Source organism: Mirounga leonina, unplaced genomic scaffold (genome assembly GCF_011800145.1).
Source record: "Mirounga leonina isolate KUSES-001 unplaced genomic scaffold, KU_Mleo_1.0 Mir_114, whole genome shotgun sequence".
NCBI classification, from domain to species: domain Eukaryota; kingdom Metazoa; phylum Chordata; class Mammalia; order Carnivora; family Phocidae; genus Mirounga; species Mirounga leonina.
The window spans coordinates 41,488,531-41,510,578 of NW_023270265.1; the positions used below are offsets into that span (position 1 = coordinate 41,488,531).

At 44.5% G+C, this 22,048-nt stretch overlaps 1 long non-coding RNA gene across 1 annotated transcript; it reads right to left on the reverse strand.

Moving 5' to 3' along the window:
- Nucleotides 1-13,229: 13,229 nt before the first annotated feature.
- LOC118026919 lies at nt 13,230-21,182 on the reverse strand. Its single transcript, XR_004683715.1, has 3 exons — nt 18,322-21,182; nt 15,192-15,352; nt 13,230-14,679 (listed from the first exon to the last, which is right to left on the reverse strand). It is a non-coding gene; the product is annotated as an uncharacterized LOC118026919 (long non-coding RNA).
- Between the last annotated feature and the right edge of the window lie 866 nt (nt 21,183-22,048).

The window sequence follows — 22,048 nt, forward strand, 5'->3', positions numbered from 1 at the left end:
AAGGCAGACGCTTAACCATCTGAGCCACCCAGGCGCCCTCGATTTACCAAATTATAGGTGAACGTCTCTTAGGCTGAATGCTCCCTGAGAATAAGAATTGGGTCTGCTCAACTTTGTGCTGCATGTGATAGGCCACGCTCATTGGCGGACCTATAATAATTTCCCAGTAAATACTGGTGAAATGAGTGAAGGAAGACAAATCTGTCCTTCTTCGGTTTTAAGCCCAAAAAAGCCTGAAATCACTCACGGTGGATTTCTGGGGCCATCCCCTGTAGATCCCGTCCCCAACGAAAGAGAAAAGTCCTTGCATATTTCTGATAGCTTCTAGAACATTCTGTACCCACCTGAGCCAAGCAAGGCCTGTGACATCCTTAGGACACCAACGAATTGCCAGAGTATACCAAGTTCAATGTTCCCCCAGTAAAAAGGGAGACAAGTACAGGCCCAAAGATAGTTGGTATCAAATGTGTACGTGTTAACCGAACTGCTGTTTCTAGGAGCATGGCGAGAGCGTTTCTCTTGCTTTCAAGAAAGCTCTGAGTAGAGGAACTCGGAGAAGCCCCAAAGGCCGAAGACTAAAAGGGGGCTGTCCATAATTTATCGCTTATCTGACTAAGAGCTGTCTTGGACAGACTGAAGTCATTAGCTGAGCGGGGTTGGGTGGGAGGAACCTCTCAGGTACCTGGTACAGCAAGTCTGGAAGGGGCAAGCATCAGCATGGGCAGCTCCTAAATCTCTAAACTAAAATTACTAGGGCAGAAAAACACAGCACATTCAGTGCCGTCCCTCCCTCCCACCTCCTTGGGGCAACATGTGCCCTTAAAAAAAAAAAAAAAAGTGGCACAGATAAAAATCACATCCATTTACTGCACTGTCTTTTCCATAGTTGTAAAAGAAAGGCCTTTATCATCCCCTGAATTAGATCTGTGATTTTTTTGAATGACATGTATAATAATTAGACTGTGAAGATGTGCCGTTAATCCATTTAAAGGTGTAAAGAAGTCCATTTAATGAACATTATAGTCACATTAGACTTGGAAACATCCAACTCTTTTGTTGAATAAAAAGAAGTTCAATGAGATTAACTTCTCTTAGTTGGTTTTAAAGAATAATCAAACATGTCTCCCTCTGATAGTGTACTGTGACTTCTTGCATGGATTCTGCATACCAATGTCGGCCAGCCCAGAAGGGTAAGAATAAGGCCGCCGGACCTCACTTTTCAGTTAAATAATTACAAATTAAAGAGGATCACTCCTACTTTCGATACTCACTATAAAGTGATAAGAGGCTGAACTCCTTGAACTCGTAATTATGTAACAGAAATGTTAATCTTCTAGTTTGGCATTCTCTCCTGCTGCATTAAATGTATTCTTACGATTATCAAGTTTACTACTTGACACATAGATATTTCTACTGTGAATACTTGATCCTATCAGATTTTGACTGCAAATAGGGTAATGGATTCTGTTTTCAAATCTCCTACTGTTTCACATCTCCGGATGAGGCTCTCCATGATGCTCGCTTTACTGGAGTAAGTGGGCATGTGCTCTCTGCTCCAAATTAGAGTGGGTCAGAATCCAGATGTCCTCGCTAACTCCTGGGGCTATTTAAAAAAGCCAGACTTTAAAGCAGGAATGGACAAGTTGGGAATAATCCCAGATTTGGTGAAAAGGAAGATGCTAAATCCCAGTTGCTAGACTGGCTGTATCCTTTCTGCGGAGAATTCCCACTGTGGGTCCAGAGTTTATCCAGGAGACGGGATTGGTCAGATTGAATCTATTAATTAGCCTCTTCTCCCTCGGGCACCTGACTTACTACCCTCTCTTTAGCTCAGGATTATACATTTTACCTTATACATTTGCTCTGTGTCTTGTCTTCAGTTGTTAAGAATTTAAAAACAAGCAAACAAATGATTGAGATGTGTAACATTCTGCATTAGATTTCAGAAGACAAACGGTATAGAGTTCCTCTTACGAAGGAAAAGAAAGCCTCAGTAGGAAGAAAGGACAAGCATAGGAAGAGCTGGTTTAAATGTGAAATTAGAGAGTTGGCTCGGGAAGAGCATGTCAGCTGCATCCTGTCCCCTACACATTTGTGCCTAATGTCTCCTGCTACCCGGTGACAGTGATGGATAGCTGGGGAGATCGGCTAAGCCAAACTGCTAACCAGCACTGTGTTAGATCTTTTTGTAGTTTAGGAAACAAAGCTGATAAGATCAAGAGGCAACATAATCCTGGCTAATGTAGTGTGATCTGTCTTGTATGGCGTAATTGGGCATGATGCAGACATCATACCTTAAACCAGCCATGATATTCGTAGGACTGGAAAGGAAAGCTTATTGCAGTTTAAAAGAAGTTTGGCTTAAAATAATAATAATAATGTCATGTGCCTTCCAGAGGCCAGGGCAGTGTCTACTCCTGATCAGCTGAGACTAACTCAGAAATCAAACCTGGAGACAGGGAGGCAGGCATCTAGAGTGTCACTTTTCACTTCTGTTTTGCTCCGGTACATTTACAGTCCTCAGAGATGAGCATCCAAGAAGAGGGACGAAACGGGGAGAACTTGTTCCAGAAGGTCACCATTAGATCACTGCCTTTCACCAGCCTTCAAACAGGACCCAGGGGCTACTGCCTCAGGCCTTCCGACGCCCTCGGAAAGGAGCTAGAACATTATGTTTTCTCATTTGTTGCTCTCACTTTTCTTCATCCTGAGGTTCTGTTCATAGCACATAAGACTCGTATTAGGTAAGACAAAAGGGCAAGATGCCCAGTCTCCAAGTGAGCTCAAATGGCAAAAGCAGAGGACAAGTTGGTGTGTATGCAGTTCTGGAATTGATTGCCTGAGTATAAAAGATGACATGTTCTTTTGTCGGTCCCTGTCTGGGTTTTTTTGTGTTGTTGAAACTGATTTGGAGGTCTAGGTGGCCCTCGGATATTCAACAGTGATGAAGCTTGTTAATACCACCAAAGTTCAGAGCTATTCAGTAACTGCTTTATTCAACCAGAAGTTTAAAATTACACTTCAGTGAAGAATATCTACAAATCTTCCAAAAAAAAAAAAAAAGGCATACATACAGCGTAGTATCTATTCATATGCAGAAAAAATGTCAAAATGGTTTTACTGCAGACGGCTCCTAAGCAACATGTCCTTTTCCCCCTTTCATCGAAAGGATCATTTAAATGTGAACACATTTGGGGGGGGTTAGGTTATTAAATCTTGTTAAGATTGCACAAATAATTCTACTCCTTGGGTCCGTTTCGGAGTTGCTCTGGACGTTCCTTGATGGGATAATGATGTTATGAAAATTAAGCAGATGCACAGAGCAAAAATAGTTTGTCAATATGCTGCCCCAAGCTTGCCCAGAGATAATTATCATTGCTTATAAATACATGTTGGAGGTTTGCTTGAATACGTTTTTGTGAAAAAGAGAAAAGTTATTATCTTGAAAGGAACTAAGTAGCGCCTAGAAATCGCGATCATGGCCTGGAGTGAACTAATCACTTTATCCTCATCCCTGAACACATTTATCCACCTCCTAATTCTTCACCTAATTAGAGGGAAATGCAGAGCTGTCCTGGTCAGGGAGGTAGGGATTAGGGTTAAGAAAACACTTGTATTTGGAACCCCCTACCTCCCCTGGTCAGTGTGAAAGATTCTCAAAGAATCTCCCAGCCTAGCTAATCCATGACCCTCAGCAGGGAGGAAGTGTTAACAATTTAGTTTAAAACTCACACTCTCAGACAAATGCATCAAAAACGGCTTTTCTCCTTTGATTTGTAGGTATTAGTTGTTTTTCCAGGCCCCATTAAGGACTCTTCATCCTGTAGGCAAGGGGCATTAAGCCCTAGCAAGTTAGAGTTGTTCCCAGCTCTGTGTTATTCAAAGGCAATTTACACTAATTATTCGAGTCCACAGAGCTACCCACATTAGCGGAATGAACCATCTCAGCAGGTAAAAGTACTTTTGAAATGTTAATTTATTACTAAGGTATAAAAATATCCTTGAATTAAAGTAAAAAAAATAATAGCCATTTTAAAGGATGAGACCGAGACATTCTGTACCCCCCTTTTTTTATTTTCACCAACTCCTTGGTAATTACTTGTCTTTTACAAACTCGAGTTGTCAAGGCAAATGGCAATGCATTCTCTGACATTATGGTTAATACAAAGCTCTTGCCTCGTTCGGTGCATTTTTCTATCCCATTTTCCAAGGGAAGCCAAATGAATCCCCTGGCCCGGCCGCATTCAGAAGCAGCAATGTGATTTTATGCCTCACAAAATCTGCTCATGGGTGTTGGTTGCTGTTTCTTAGTCACTGTCGTTTTCAATAGCCTCTTTTATATCCCGCTGCTTGTTCCAGAACAGCTTCTCTGGTCTGGAAGAAGAAGCAAGGCAGCATCCACAATTTCTCCGGGAGTATTTGTGAATCTACCCAACAAGGACGGACTCTTGGGCCCGAGGTTCCCAGTCTTTATCTTCCTGGATATCCCAGGCACAAACACATCCCACCAGAGCCAGAAGCTCCGGCTTGCCTTCTGGCTCAGTTTCTCTCCCCTTCCCGTGGGAGTGGGTAAGAGAAGGGGTCGGGAAGGAGGTCCTGAAGTTAGACTCTGCTGAATTGGGAGATAACGTTACAGAGAAAAGATCGGGCAACCAGGCTCTCCCCATCACAGGAAGTGTCAACAGCGACCCCTCCTGGTGACCTAGAGGAGTCACAGGGTGCGGCTAGTCCTCCTCGAGGTCGACTTTCCCTTCATTCTTCATTCATTCCTTCGGCCAGTATTTACACAGGAATGTCTGAGAAACGATCTCTGCCCTCAGGCTGCTCAGAAGACAATAAGGGCAATGAACTTGAGAAGCTGTAACAGAGATTTAAGAAGGGGGGGGCGGGGTAGGACCCTCAGAAAGAGAGATCACGCAGTCCAACAAACACAGGAAACTGCTTACAAAAGTAAAATAAAGATTGACTAAGCAGAAGGAAAGAGAATCCAACATTGAGAAGAGAGCAGGCCCAGAGGGACACAACGGCACAGCATACTAAGAGACCCGAGAGGTAGGTGGGAAAATGGATGGAAAGGAGTAGGCAAGGGCCCCGCTCAGCTGTCCTGCAAAATGTGCTGCATCTTCTCCGAGACTAGAGGTCTCCAGACTTTTTTGGTCATGTATCCCCAATCCTAAAAAAAAGGATTTGATCATCCCCAGTATACATATATAAGTATTAGTAATGCTTATTTTCTTTCTTACCTTTTTGATCAAAACATGTTAATCTCGTATTTTCTTTCCTCATCCCAATGGACTGTGGACCGTGTCAAGTGCCCCGAGGTTGATGGGCCCATGGAAATCCAAGGCCTGCGCCCAGAGATCCTCCTTTCCATCTGAGTAAGGCCTAAGTTCCTCTGCTTCTGAACACAACCAGAAGCTTGACCACTTGCCAAGAGTTCTGAGCTGACTAGGTCAGAAGAAGGTGAACTTCCATTACATCAGGAGCCTGTGCAACCAATGGATGGACAGATGTGCCCTCACCATCCCATGGGGGAAACCTAGCCCTGCACCTCCTAGCATCTTTACCCTCCTGTCTTGGAGTCAATGCATTCAGCACACCCGAGAGCGTGTATTATAGACCCTAGAGTCTAGAACACAGCCAGAAACACATGAGAGCTCCCATAGGTCAAATCTGACATAAAATCATAACACAAATAAATTTCAGCATAAATTTAAAAATATATAGGCCACCACAGAGCTGGAAACTAATTTGTGAATTCAAATAATCTGTTAAGCGCAGATTTGCAGAGATTCTTTACAAATCTCCCCACTACACACATATAAGCACATCTTAACTTTAACTACGACCCAAGCAGTTCTAGAGTAATTAGGAGCCCATATCGGATGCCCACAAGATACATGATAGAGCAGATGCTACTAGAAGCCATGAATCATAGTGACAACTCTGTTTGTAAAACTTTGCCCTGGGACTAGAATTGGTACTTAGGTCACTGAAAATAATGTGCTCCTTTAGATTCTAGAAATGGTTAACAGAGTTAGGATGTTTCATATTGTCACACCATCCATCCATCCACCCAACAAATGTTTATTGGTATTGAATATCTATGCTGTGTCAGTCATTCACACACAGTACTTATAGTGATAATGGGAAGGAATGTATGTCACCTCATGTTTAAATGTTACTGACCAGGGGCGCCTGGGTGGCCCAGTTGGTTAAGCGACTGCCTTCGGCTCAGGTCATGATCCTGGAGTCCCGGGATCGAGTCCCGCATCGGGCTCCCTGCTCGGCGGGGAGCCTGCTTCTCCCTCTGACCCTCCCCCGTCTCATGTGCTCTCTGTCTCTCTCATTCTCTCTGTCTCAAATAAATAAATAAAATCTTTAAAAATAAATAAATAAAAATAAATAAATAAATAAATGTTACTGACCAGACAATAGTAGGAGACGGAATGTCTAAAATGATTGTACAGGGCGCCTGGGTGGCTCAGTTGGTTAAGCGACTGCCTTCGGCTCAGGTCATGATCCTGGAGTCCCGGGATCGAGTCCCACATCGGGATCCCTGCTCAGCTGGGGGTCTGCTTCCCCCTCTGCCCTCTTCCCTCTCGTGCTCTCTGTCTCTCATTCTCTCTCTCTCTCTCAAATAAATAAATAAAATAAAATAATAATAATAAAATTTAAAAAAAATAAAATGATTGTACAGAATGACAGTACTTCAGATGGAAATCTCACTCCTGATCAGTGCTCTCTTCACATCAGGTGTTCAAAATGCCTTTTTAAATCAAATTATCCCACTATGTCCATTTCTACTTGGAGAATATATTTTAAAATAATCTTATTTATTTGGAAATGATAGTGAAACTCAGATGCTATCTGAACTAGCTCTACCTTTTCTTTTTCTAGGAATGTGTTCTATTTTATAGACAGTGTTACTGAATAGCATATAAATAAGGAGGGAGGGTTTAAGGGAGGGTTTAGTGTTGAAATGCTTAGGGAACAAATTGCTTCCAATAGTTTCATAATACACCTTTGCCTCCAAATAATGGATATGAAATCACAAACCAATTGATTTAATCATGTGCCCTAAAGACCTTTGGCGACACAGCCCAGCTTTAATTACTGAACATCCATGGAAGTAAGAATAGTACATTCCCATAAAAAATTTCTATGGTTCAAAGTATTCGCTAGTTAATCTGGCTGGCCCTTCACCACCACCATCATTTAGTTTGAATTAATGAGGATAGATTCACTAATGAAAGCCAAGAATTTTCTTCATTCTGATGAGACAATACAGTCATGGGGAGTAGCTCTGTAAAATAATTTCCACGGCATATGCTGAGAAGTGCAAGTTCTAAAGGTGACAGTGCCTGGCTCAAGGCTTCTGATCAGAAGAGGGTGAAATTAAGTTAGAACTGAGAGATTTTTACTTTAAAAAGCATAAAGAAGCAACACTTTTTCTTTTCCAGATTGGAATACATATTGAAAAATGTACCGTGAAATTAAAGCCCTGAAAATCTTTGAGGGATCTTTCATTATCCTTGGACCAATGCAAAAATCGAAGCCTTGAGTAGGCAAGAATCAACACATATGGGTACAAAATACAATGTTTGTTTTGTTGAGAAATACTGTATTTAGAGCATGCATTTTATATACGTAATACATCTACGGATACCTTTAAAATGGCTTCAGGAGGCAACCACAGAGGATTTCTATGAAACTCTATAAACTGGGTTTACTGGTGGTTATGTCTTGAAACTTCATTCATACAGAGAGGCAGCACAATTCAGTCAAAAAAGCACTAGGCTTGAAGTCCACAGGCTCAGCCGGCTCCCCCAGACTCAGTTCTATCACTAGCCACTGAGGTGACTGCAGGCAAATCAGAGCCTGGCTGGAAAATAAAGGTTTGATTGGCTTGGCCTCTGAGGGCTTTGTCAGCAGTAAAATCGTCAAACTCCATTTAGGAAGGACTCGATACAGCCATCAGAGAGGAAAGCTGTGTATGAAGGCAAGGGTTTCCAAAAATAGACATACCAAGGTTTGTTTGTGTGTCTTATTTAGATCAAAGACGGAAAAACATGGTTTTGTTTCAAGTTCATAGACACACACATAAACACACACAGTCCTATACAGTGTGCATTCTGTGGGACCCAACAGTGTTTTCCCCAGTTGAATAAAATGTGGCTTTGTAGGCATTCAGATCACATTGCATTTGTGCATCCTGTACAAGGCTGTTGGCTCTAGTCAGCCCTTAATTCTAATTAATCCAAGTCCAGCTGAAGCTGTGGCTGGAGGAAGAAAGACTAGAAATGAAGGAAGAAAATGAGACGTTAGCACGAATGCCTATCACATTGTGAATATCTATTCATCTGCATAGTATTAATGATAGCGAATATGCAAACAGATGTTTCTCTCATTAAATTGTATATGCAAATACTACTGGTAGGAGTGGTAATGTTGTCTCGGGGTTGAGAGATCGTTGAGGGTAATTAAAGGTTAATCCAGTTTTCAGTTCACAGACTATTCGACAAGAGCGGTTGTAAAGAAAAATTGTCACTTAACCTTCGATTCATTACCAATGGCACATGGATTTTCTACTAAAATAACATAAACATATGCGCTAATCATCACTCCCTCCCTCCACCACCTCTGCAGCGGCTGATCACCATCCACCAAAGGCAAAGACTTGAGAGTTGAGCAAAGTTGAGTGTTGCTGTGTGAGGCATTAATAAGAAAAATTGTAGTCCCTCCAAAAGTGTTTAGAACCCGTCTGGAGTCATAATCTCTCATTTTTCATTTAAAAAATCTGAAGCACTTACATCGTTACCTCTTGAACAGAATTAAAAACATTGTTCTAAGATACTGAATGTGAGAAATTGGGGGCGACAACGAGCTGGCCAGTCTTGCCATATCTCACTCTTTTTCTTACTGGGTAAATTGAAAAGGACAAATGGTTTGGAACTTTTTTTTTGGCAGAAATGTTTAACTTGCCAGCCGGGGTATTTTCACTTCCTGTTTTGAGGAGGGGGGAAAATTCAGCAATTAAGGCCAGAGAGTTCCAAACTGACAGGTGTGTGAGAAGAAATGCAAGGTCAGTATAAACCATGTATCTGTGGGAAGAGGTGTAGAAAAGCAGAGGAAGAAGAGGTTTCTCTGTGGAACATAAAGAGGGTTTATTTCCTGATCAATAGTTACAAAGCACTTGCCTTTGGTTTAGTGGGAATCAGGGTTCTGGAAGTGTAATCTCCTCTCCCCTTTCCTTCTTTAGTCCTTGATTCTACAAGAAGTGCACAACTATTCACTCGGCGGCATAAAGACCCATGCAAAGCTAGCAAGCCGAGTACCTGAGATCTCCATGCTCCTGAAAATTAAAAAGTGTGCCTTCTACCCTGAGTGTTCGAGATACCAATTAAAATGAAATCAAAAGTTGCATGGGCAGACAGATCCCTAACATTTATTTAATCCTCATTTTGCGTTGAGGATTTTTAGTTAAACCCAAATTTAATTTTAGTTCTTATGCCACCAGAAAAACCAAGCTCCTTTCAAGGTTGCAATCCTACATTAAATCCAAATCAAATCTTGTATATAAAACAAAAAGGTCTTTTTGGGGTCCTACTTTCTCATAGGGAACGGTGCTTGTTTAAGATGTTACAAAATTACACTGGAAAAGAGTGTATTTCTCAGCAAAATTGGCTATGTTTAGTTTGCCCAAAGCATCTTCTTCGTAAAATTTTATCAACACTTGCTTATTGGCAAACCCAAAATAGAAGGTAGCTATCATGATTCCAAAGGGAGGAGAGAGGCGACCTACGATCCAGTTTTATTTGTTTGGGTCTTCACAACACCAAACGATTTAACTTCTTTCCCCTCACTACTTCATTTTTTTTTTTTAAGATTTTATTTTTAAGTAATCTCTGTACCCAACGTGGGGCTCAAACTCACGACCCTGCGATCAAGAGTCACAGGCTCTACTGACTGAGCCAGCCGGGTGCCCTGCTCCTTCGTTTATTGATTTTTTTTTCTCCTCACTTTTTTTTTCATCTTTCATCCAGACTATTTGGTAGGTCTGAGGTCTAGGTTGAGGTCTAGGTCTAGATTGAGAGCAACAGAAAGGACCTGACTGAAATCTCTTCCGGGTTGACTAGATCTCTCTTAGCCGGAAGTGGGAGGGTAAGGTGAAAGGGCAAACAGCCATGGCGCCACCTGAGTGATTAGTACATGGTGTGTGCATTTTCCCCAGGGTATGTGCTAAAAATGCTGCCCTCTCCCAGCTAATTCCGGGTAGCATTTGGAGATATCCAGCCTTACTCTCAGGAGACGCTTTTGAAATAGCATGGCCCCGTGCTTTGCTATTTGTTAAGTAATTGAAAGATAATGGCAATTATTATATATGAGAAGCCAAATTCCCCTAGCACCAAGCATCCCCCACTAATAGTGTACTGCTTAAAATAGCCGATCGGTGAGGTTGAGGTTGAATCTAGGGAGCTGGACTTTGGTTAGAAAACTGCCAACAGGGCCAGATGGTTTATTTTGCTAAATACAATGGAAACACACACACACACCCCAGTATGGAGGCTTTTGATTCTGAGCAATTCCTAGCCCCTTTCTCCCAGTGCCCTGGAATACAAGGGCTGCCCGGGTTTGATTTAGGCCATGTCAATGACCTGAAACTCCTTCTGACTCATTCTCACTGACCATCTCAGCTTAGCTTTGGCCCTGGCTTGATAGGGTGTGATGAGTCTACTACATCTGGAGCTCAATTGGGCAGACTCATGAGAATAAGCCAGGATACTAGAACAGCCCAAAGGAGGAGGCGAGCTGGGCTAGCTCAGGCTAGTATGGCAGGAAACAGTATGAACGGTGGCCACTCTACCTTCAGGAAACTTCAATACCTTCTGAGCTTCAATACCTTCTTTTGCGCTTCAATACCTTCTTTTGCAAGATAGGAAAATAATAGTACTGACCCACAAGACAGTTAAAATGATTCAGTATCATAAATACATGACATGCTAAGCACCCAATACCAAGCAAGCTAACAGGCTGGTGATAACTGAGATTAACAACATCAACCCAAAACAGTGGTATTCTAGGCCCCCTGGGAACATATCCACTCAGAGGATGTCTCCAGGTGTCCCTATCATGGCCGCTGTTTTTCTCTGTGGAATAGGGTTGGGTTTCTATCCAGTCAGAGAAATTAGCTGAACACCTCAACAGATATCAGGGGCAGCCCCAAACATCTCTTTTTTTTTTTTTTTTTAAGATTTTATTTATTTATTTGACAGAGAGAGACACAGCGAGAGAGGGAACACAAGCAGGGGGAGTGGGAGAGGGAGAGGCAGGCTTCCCGCGGAGCAGGGAGCCCGATGCAGGACTCGATCCCAGGACCCTGGGATCATGACCTGAGCCGAAGGCACACGCTTAACGACTGAGCCACCCAGGTGCTCCCAAACATCTCTTTTAACAGCCTCCTACGGTGCTCATCCCAGCCTCCTTTGGGTCACTGAGTTGCATGAAGAGATTAGCCTCTGCAGGTAAGTCAGATCTGTAAGCGGAATCATGGGATGTCGGCTTCAGACTAGTACTGGGGTGGGCTCTGAGCAGTTTGTAATAATGCAACAAGTGTTGTGTATGCCCCAAACCCAACCAAGGGTGTGACTTCACCAGCAAAACTCTCCGGTATAATGCTGAAGCCCTGAGTGCCAAAACCCGCCTCCAAATGCTCCTCACAAGCTCTGAGTTGGCATACCACTACACTTCTCTAAATCCTCAAAGTCCTCATCTGCAAAATGGCCATTTTAGTGCCCCGTGTCAAGGACTGACGTATGGGTTGACTAACAAAAGGAAGCACTCGTCAAGTGTCACATAGCATCAGACACAGAGGGGTTTGTAGTGCTTTGGTACTCTGCTCACCCTGGTGTCCGGTGCCCTACCTGGAACACTGTGCCCACAGCACACCACTATTCTTAACCCTAATGGTTTCTTAATTTAACTCATTAGGGGCTCTTAGCACTTGAAAGGTGTTTAAAAACTACAAACCAACGATTAGTCTTTGGGGACCAAAGAATAATGCAAGCCTAATGTATCACGTTTCCTGGCTCAACAAACACCATTTTGATGTGCTAATGGCCCCGAGTGAAGGCAGTAATTTTCAGTTAAATAAAGCAAGCCACCAGCCCAAATGCAAAGTCTCCACAAAGACACAATCTGCCCTTCCCTGTGGGTCAGCCAGAGATAAACATGAACCCAGGACCATTTATAAATGAAAAACATAAAAATAAAGTAATACGTGTAATATAAAATGTACTGTCAACAACTATGTGTAATGCAAAATGGAGAGGTTAGAAAGCCCAGATCCAGGAACCAGAAGACAAGGATTGGAGTCCAGCCTCCGACACCCACCTGTTCACTCTGTGAACTCAGAAAGTGTCACCATGATTAACGTGTATGTGACAACCACAACTAATCCTCTTGCACTGATCCTTGAGTTTGTTACCTGTAAAATGCAAGCAATGTTTCTTGCTGCCGACCTCACAGGATGCTGAGGAAGGTAGTTTCATGTGAGTACCTTATAAAGCACTATTCAAAATTTGAAGGATTGGGGGGCACCCGGGTGGCTCAGTCGGTTAAGCGTCCAACTCTTGATTTTGGCTCAGGTCATGATCTCAGGGTCGTGAGATGGAGCCCCCCTGGCAGGCTCCATGCTCAGTGTGGAGTCTGCTTGTCCCTCTCCCTCCCTCTCTCCCTCCCCCAATCTCCCTCTGCCCCTCCCCCGCTCATGCTCACCTGGGCGCGCGCTCTCTCTCTCTAAAATAAATAAGATAAAAAGTCTTCTTTAAAAAGTGAAGGCCTTTGATTCTGAAACAAGAGTGACTACACAGATTGATCCTGCCTCTGTGACCGTCAGGTGGCTCTATGATCTCAAAGAACAATGAACGGAATCCAGAGATGTGTGGAGTGGGTCTGCTTTACACGATTTTTTTAATTGTGGGAAAATATACATACCATTTACCATTTTAACCATTTCAAAGAATTGAGTGGCATTTAGTGCATTCACAATATAGTGCAACCATCACCACTGTCTAGTTGCAGAACATTTTCATCCACCCAAAAAGGAAACCCCTACCCATTAAGCAGTCACTTCCCACTCGCCTCTCCCCCTAGCCTCTGCAAACCTCTAATCTACTTTTTGTCTCTATAGATTCACTTATTCTGGACATTTTATATTCAAGGAATCATACAATGTGTGGCCTTTGGTGTCTGATGTCTTTCACTTAACATAATGTTCTCAAGTTTCATCCTTGCTGTAGCAAGTGTCTGTACGCTTTATACAATATTAAGCCTAATGTTCTTTAAGCTGTATATTCAAAATACACAGCTAATAAAAATAATAATCTGCCATTTACTGAGCACTTATTATGTGCCAGGCACTGAGTACTTTATATACATGATCTCACATAATCCTTATCAGATCAGCAATATTAGCTTTATTTTACAGATGAGAAAGCTAAGATGCAGAAAGGTTAAGTAACGTGTCCAAGGTCACACAGCAATGAAGTGGCTAGGAATCAAACCTGGGTTTGTCATAGTCCAGAGCTCTTTCTTTCAACCATCCTATGTGGTATTTGCACAGCCCAAGAGTGCCAGGCCACAAAGAACGGGAGTATGGCCAGGCAGCCAGTTATGGGGACCCCAGTGAGCTCTGAGAAAGCCCACAGAGGGAGGCCTCAAACAGAAACTTGGATCACTTCTCAGTCTTGCAAACTCCAACCTGCTGGCACCAACAGCCAGCTGAGAGCCCGACTGGGGCACAAACACCCCCAGGCATGGTCCCCGGGACAGCCAGGCCCCATCCCATAGTCCCTCATTTGACTGTCCTCTCCCTGAATGGGACATAGCAGGGAGTGGCCATTGGACGACTGAAATGCTCTGGTCCTGTCGCCAGTGTCCATGGAGGTCCAGGCTTGGTAGAGCTTCTAGCAGCATCTTAGTTTGAAAAGTGTCTTGTCTTTGGGTAAATATCCCATCAGCTTCCTCTCACGTGCTGTCCAAACACAAACACTAAAAACCTGAAGACTAGAGAACTGGGCCTACCTACGTACTTGAAGAAATCCATAACGGCCAACAGTCCCGGAGCCCTGGGGACAAGTGGGGACGCAGCCAATGTTCACTGGATGCGTGGGGCAAGAAAAAATTAACACTGAGTGTTCAGCAGCAGGTGAAGATCTGCAAACATCTCCCTTTTCAGAGGTTGGTACTGGATGCAGAGGACAGAGAGTTCATCTTCAGCCATCAGCCCATTATTCTTCGACCTACCCAACTTGAGCTGGTTTAAATGATATTAACAGAAATACAATATTAAGTGGAAAGAGCTTGGGATTGGAAAGAACAGGATCTTGATTTGAATCCAGGCTCCACTGCTAAGTAAATACAGTGAGACCTGGGGTAAAGCATTTCCCTTCTTGATGTCCCACCTTCAGAATGCTCTTGAGGAAGGGACTGGTGACTGTCCACAGTGCCAATCTCCCACAACTGGTAGAGCCAAGCTTCTAGAAGGATATTCTGATCAGGTGCCTCACGGGTGAATTTCTTGATTTGCCACCAGGGCAAAGAGGGCTGGAAGGGCACAGCAGTCCTCCAGCCCTTGCTGATGAGGTTCTCAGCCTCCAGGAGACCCAGCTGGTGCATCTGCAAAACAAGAATCACGATTCTTCCTGCCCAGCATGGCAGGGAAGATTGGGTGCCCTAGGCACCAGTGTGGGGTGCGAAGCCAGGGTTCAATAAATGTCAGTTCTCCTGTCACCTTGTAGATTCAAAAAGAAAAAAAAAAAATCTTGGTGTTATTTTATTCAGTCTGGCCAAATGATTTAAAGAACTGATCTCCCAAAACAAGACAAAGCAAATTATATACCATGAGCACCCATTTCTGAACTGGGAGCAGAGGGAGGAGTGATGGGCTCAAAGTACAGTCAAAAGAAATGGAAAAGGTGTTCCAGTCTCAGTGACATTTCCATAAGTAAATCATCTGCTTTAAGTGGGAAAAAAACAAAAGACTTCAGTGGATAGTGGTTGGCCCATGAGATTGTAGCTCACCTCCACAGTGTATTTATGACTAAGAGCATAACTGATTGAACGGCATTGATTTATGAGAAACTAATGTCCTAATTCTGTGGGCATTAAGCGAAAATGAAATACTAAACTTTAAATCACGATCTGTAATTATCTTCCACCTGAGAGATTGATCTTCGAGTTGCAAGAGAGACACAGACTTCATTTCGCTGGGGTTGCAATAAAGCTGGCAGTTCTACACACGTTCAATTCCATTCTCATTTCCATGAAGATTGCAGGAAGTCAGGAGAACCTGGAGGAAAGAGGTCAGGATTTGGAGGAAAACCATTCGGGTTTGAAACTCAGCCCCAGTACCGACGGACTCTCTGTGTGACCTGAGTAAATCATTTAACTGCTCTGAGCTTTAATTTCTCCACCTGTAAAATGGGGGCAAGAGTAATATGTCCAGGGGCACCCGGGTGGCTCAGTCGGTTAAGCATCTGCCTTCAGGTCAGGTCATGATCCCGGGGTCCTGGGATCGAGACCCACATCGGGCTCCCTGCTCAGCGGGGAGCCTGCTTCTCCCTCTCCCACTCCCCCTGCTTGTGTTCCCTCTCTCGCTGTGTCTCTCTCTGTCAAATAAATAAATAAATAAAATCTTAAAAAAAAAAGAAGAAGAATACGTCCCAAGGTGATTTTAGGGCTCGAATGAGGGAAGGGATGTCCAAGTTCTGTGCTGCAAGCTCCTCCACCCTGAGAGGTTCTGAGCCCACTCCCCATCTTGGAGCCCAGAGCACCCTGCCAGGTGCTGCTGGGGGGTGGGGGGGGGGGATGGGCAAAGCTGCAAAAAGCGGAACTTGGCACAGGAATGTTTCAACTGTCCAAAAAAATATATTCCCTGAAGAACAGTTCCCCGGAAACAGGGTGTGTGTGTGTGAGAGAGAGAGAGAGACACAGAGAGAGAGAGAGTGTGTGTGTGTTCTGAAGTGGATGAAATTTGTCAACAAAATCTTTACTAAAAATGGAAATTTTGCACATCTAATTGCAGAATTTTGCAAAACAAAACAGAAGATATCTTGCCTGCCTCCAGGCATATCCAAGGGGATTAATTTGTCACTCTTCAAAAACAACTCTTTGGAGGGATACCCTCTTTGATTCTCTAGTCTCACATTAATTAGTAGTAGAAGGAACAGGGAACACACTTGGTAGAGGAGAACCGAGGAGAAATAAATCTGTCGCCCCTCTCCAGAGGGAGCAATGGGGAGGAGGGGACGCGCAGCGCCCGCTGGGAGCGCCACTCAGGCCTACTGTTACCAGCTTCCCTGCCAACCTCTGAGAGGACAATAGAAAAGATTGTTTAATAAAAATATTTCTCTTCAGCCTAAGCCTCAGTAATAAACGCTTTTGAGAGTAAAACGGAGACATAGTTGATTTGTTCTTTTGTGCTGATTATGGAAGAAGTTGACTGTATTTGGAACCAGATCCCAAATCAGTCGCACTGGAATTTGAGATTATTGCCGAGACCTAACATCGATTACTATTTGTACTCTGATAATTGCCTGATTGGTTTGTCCTGATCAAAACCTTTACCTGAAGGTATTTGTTTCAGATTCGTAAGAGTTTATTGTCAGTGATGGCTTTTTAATGGAATTTTTTTTTTTGAGTAAAATTTCAGTTTGCTCCTGTCATTGCGTGTCGCTCAAATACGATGCCTTTCTTTTAAAACATTTAAACGTGTTCATCCATTTTCATCTTTCAAAAAAACCCAAGTAATACCCAATTAATAGTATGTGTTTTAGCGGCTGGAGAGCGCATTTCTGTCACTAAATTGGGTACAGACCACCTCTGCCATCAGACACGGGCAAGGCTGAGTGTGTGGGTGGTGGGACATCCCCGTGTCCCCCACTTTTTCCGGGGGCCCCCACCACACAGCCCTAGAAGCAGTGTCCATTGCCTGCTTATTTAAGATAATTACAACAAGTGTTCCTTCCCCGCTGGCTCTGCTGAGGCAGAAAATACTTCATCATTTACTTCAGTCATGAGAATAAAGCAAAAAATCTGGAACATAAACACCATTTTTTCTTCGCATTCAAAGGCCGGGCTCAGGGTGAGTTTGTGAATAATAAACCGAAGTTGGCAATCACGCTAATAAGTATGAAGTTGCCCGGCAGTGAAGTCCTGCAGGGGCCTGGAGCTGAGGGGGTGCCCGGGGCTTTTGTCCCCTTGTTGGTAAATAACAGCCCTTTATTTACATACAGTTGTTTTGGTTTCAAAAGATATTCAAAGCCCGGGCAGTTTCTGCAGTTGATTTGCATGGAGAGGGATATATCTGTGAATTTTTAAAGAGATTTCGCCCTGGAGAGTTGTAGGCCAGTGGGCCGGCGGGGTTGCGAGGGGGAAAGGAGGCGCACGTGATCAGCAGGCGGGCCAGGGCGGTGAACAGGCGCTTTCTTTCTGAACTCAGAATTACCCCAGTGGGTATTCATCTGCAGCCCAGGGCTCAGCGAGATCCCAGGGCCAGGCGCCTTTTGGGTTAAGAAGAGAACTTTGAACTGCATTTCTTCTCCTCGTAGCGAGGGAAAGCATCTGATGTGGAGCATCTCCACTGAAACTCTCCAGACTTGAAACATTTTCCATTTGAAGCTTGTAGCAATAAAAACCCCTGGTAATGAGTTCCCTGCCCCCGACAGAAGTCCTGCATCCAATTTGTACGCCATCCTGGTGAAATGGTTTACAAGACCGAGAGCAAAAAATCTAAAGGAATGCTCTAGAGAAGGAATGAAGTGCTATCGTTGAGATCTTTATTTATGGGAAGAGAAAGAGCTAAAACATTACCTCAGAACGCAAGATTACAACATCAGTCGGATATAAGGTAAATCTATTCTAGCGGTGAAACATCAGAAACCCATAATCCTTTCTCAAAGCCCTTTTGTTATTTTAATGTCCAACAAATTATGCCCTTTTTTTAAAGAAGAAAAACACTTGGATTTGAGAGGTTTCTTTTGCTCTAGTAGAAGTAATTTCACCGGTTAAAAAAGTTTTAATTTTCTGGAACCCAGTCTTTACTGTGCTGGCCAAGCATATGCACAAGGCTAAGGTAATTTTTAGCTTCAATAGAATTGGGTACGGTGACCACCAAGATCGGCTTCCAGTTGCCATGGCAACTGTAGTCCTAAAAAGTACTTAGGTTAAGCGAGGCATTTCGGGTTGCTAATCTGAAACTTTTTTCATTATTATTTTTTTTAAGTGGATGAGTATGGACGAGTAAATTGCAATACTTACTGTATTTATTGTCTTTGCTCTTGATGTCAGTCATACCATTGGGATCCTGCTTACATATCTTCTAAATGACTTCTAAAGAATAGGAAGAAATATGGAAATTCGGAAGAAAATTGGGCACATGGCAAAAAAATAAAAATAAAGAAAACCTGTTTCTCTGTCGAAGCTCTTCCATGGGAAGTCCTCAGGGGAAGTCCGCGAGAGGAGGCTGGGTAGAGAAGGACTGTGGTTCCTGTGTGCCCACCCGGGCTTGCTGCGGGCTGTGAGGACCAGGGGGTCAGGACCGGAAGTGATGCACCCTCAGACACCTTTATAATGTAGCAGGTGACGAGGGTGAAAGCACATAACAAGAGCCCTATTTTCAAAATATATGAACTACAATTTGACCTTTCCTTGATAACTCAGACTTGGAGGTCTACCCACGACATGTATTGGGTGTCTACTTACTGCTCAGGCCACAAGCTCTGAAAAAAAAACTTGCACCCATGCAAGTTATATTCCAGAGGTGGAGTCACACAAAAGACATAATCAATGAAAGACAGATGGCAGATAGGTGATAGATAGGTAGATAGATATAGATAGATGAGAGATAGATAGATGAGAGATGACAAATATTATGTCCAAAGGTGGTAAGTACTACAGAAACAAATAGAGGAAAGTTCCAGAAGCTGGGATGGGACGTAATTGAGAACAGGGTGGTCAGAGTGGGCCTCGCTGAGGTTGGGGACATTGGAGCGGAGACCTGAAGCAGGTGAGGAGTCAGGCCAGCAGAGGTCTGGGGAAGGGCATTCCAGGCAGAGGGGATAAGAAAATGCAAAGCCCTTGATTCAGGAGGTTCTTATGAATACTGGCTATGCATTACTATATCCTACAAAACAACAAATCTCAGGGTCTGTGAAGTTTGTAGGGTTTGCGCTCCTCCACTAAGCAACCACAGACTTTGATGCACAAATGCTTCATTTTCTTACCTTTTTCCTCCAAGTCAGCCCCTCTTCTTCAGCAAGGCAGTTTCACCCCCGGAAATAGCCCTGCTGCCTTGTCATCTGTTAGCTCTGAAGTTGTGTCATTTGGGAAAACAGATGACCCAACCTGCTGGTCGTGGGCCTAAAGAAGGCTGAGGGTTTGGACCACGAGGGATCCCAACTCTTTCATACACTGTGTGTTACTTGCCTTTTACGCTGAATCTCTTCATGTCCAGGCCACGTGGTAACCTGTCCCAATTCTTTCATACCCAGCCAGCACCTGGCACATTGGGCAGCATGAGTCAACTGTGATATCTCTTTTGTCCGTTCAAATGCCCGTCCCCTTCTTCATGGTTCTCATCGTTTGCAGATGCCAGATGAGTGAGGGCTGGGGGTGACCACTAGCGTGCACGTTCAGGGCCGTGTTTGCCCCCAGAGCATTTCCCAATCCGTGACCTCGCTTGCAACCTAACCACAACCCTCCGAGGTCCATAGAGAAAGTGCTGTTAGCCTCAACGTATAGATGGGTTGGCGGATGGAAGGAAGTTAAATGACTCCCACCACAGTGGCAGCAGACCCCCTGGATCTAGAGGTCCTGATTCCAAATTCCCATGTGACCCGGGGCTCCCTCCAGAATAGCCAAGTCAGTCAAGGTTTGGAATTACTTCAGAAACACGAGAACTGGAGGACAAACTTTGGTGGCAGAGCCACCGTCTACATGTAAACTACACGAATTAACTCAGGAATTAACCTGGTAGATGCGAGGTGTGTGAAAATGTGCCTAGAGATGAGTGTAGAGGGCCACACGCTCAGGAGTCCGGGGTCCCGGGTGCTGGTCTCGGGCACAGCCGTTCCCTTCCCTGAGCTTCCATCTCCTCCTCGGGGGTGAGAAGGAGCATTGTCCTGAACCCGCTTTCTCCAAGTGCAGGGGGCAAACAAGGCGGCTTCAGTGCCCTGGAGGGAACACGGCGTATCCCTGGGGCAGGTCCCGTGAGTGTGATTCCCCTTCCTCTGCTCTTTTCAGTCCTCAACTTGGGCCCTGGGGGCTCTGGACTTGGGGGCAGCAGTACCTGGCTAAAATTTAGTAACATTGTTTTCACTGAATTTATTTTGACATTTCCTTTCTCTTTTGTATGGCAAATGATGCTGACTTTTCATCTCTCATAGGAATACCAAGATTTCATTCAAGACACATGTATTTAACTAAACCGGTGAATTATGAGAAGAAAAACATCAAGTCAATAACATTAGAGGTGGGACACAGGTTTTGCAAAGATCCTGAAGGTGGTTCAGGAGTGAGTAAGTTAGGAAGAGCCTGAGCCAGATGGCCTTCGAAAATCAGTGGAGAAGGGTGGTTACTAATAGGCTCTGGAGCCAGACTGCCTGGGTCTGTAGTCCCGGTTCTGCCACTTACACCTGGATCAATCTGGGCAGGTTCCTTAATCTCCCTGTGACTCGCTTTCCTTATCTGTAAAACGGGAATAATAGCACACCTACCTCAAAAGATTGCTACGTTCTGCACTGAGAAGAGTGCCTGGCTCCGTGTAGATGTTGTGTTTCCTGTTATTATCACTTGATGGGACCGTACCCACCAAGGGCTTTTGGAAGAGAGAGGTGGCAGGCTCCAGTGACCATGCCCATCCTCAGCGGTTTACCAGAACCCCTTTGCCCATACGTACCGTTTCCTCCCCCTGAACACAGCATCCCAGTGCCCTTCCCACCCTCTCTCCTCCTGTTGGAAAGTGCGTGAGGCCTTCCATAAATAAAGAGGGCGGAGGAAAGTCTGTCTGGCTCCATCCGCTATCCACACAGAATGGTGTAAACGTGCCCAGGTGGTATTTGTCTTCTCCTCGTTTATCTGAGCCCCTACGAGAGTCAGCTGTGAGCCACATGTTAGATCATCTCCTGAGCCAAAGAAGAGAAAAAAGAAAAGAAATATGAAGGTAGAGCAGCAAAAATAGCAGTGCACCCAGTCACTGTCCTCTCCAGGTTGTTCCCTGCCCAGCTGCCTCCCTGCGGCGAGTCACGCTTGACGCTCTCTGTGATGAACCCGGTTGGTTTTCCCTGCAAACATGGGCCGTGCAGCATCTTTTGAGACACCAGACACTGACGGGGGCCCCAGGGGCAGGGGATGGCCCTGACTTTGCAGGTGACCTCATGCAGAACCTCAACTCTGTCTCCATCAACAACGGGTGTACCCCAGCCCAGCCCTGCTTTGGGGGCCACAGACGTAGCCATGGGCTGTCCCTGGGACATCAGTTGCTTTCTTGTGGTGGAAGTTAACATTTTCCTGGGGTCAAAGGTACAAGCAGGGCCATTCTGAGCAGGCTGACTTTTCATTTATCATTTACGGCCTGACACTCACCAAACAGAGGTGTGTGAGAGGCTCCCCACCTGCCTGCGCTCCCCGGTGGGGGGAGCAGAGAGCACATAACTGTTCATAGATCAACTCGGGAAGTTTATTTAAAGCGAAATGTTCATTGTATTCTTTTCCAAGGCGGTGTGACGATGCCCTAGTAGTTTGGTGGCCATGTACACACACCACACGAAGGCGTCCGGAGAGCTCCTGGGCAGTGATGAGAGGCAAGGAGCCAGCCATCACTGACAGCATGGGCGGAGAGGGTCATCATGCAGGCCAGGATCTTTCCAGCAGGCCAGGACCTTCTGGATTCTTGAGTTGCTATTCTTAGCACAGCTGCAAACCCGTGACCCCCATTTCCCTGGCCCCCTCCTATTCTTGATATTCCTTTTCCACTCCCACAGACACA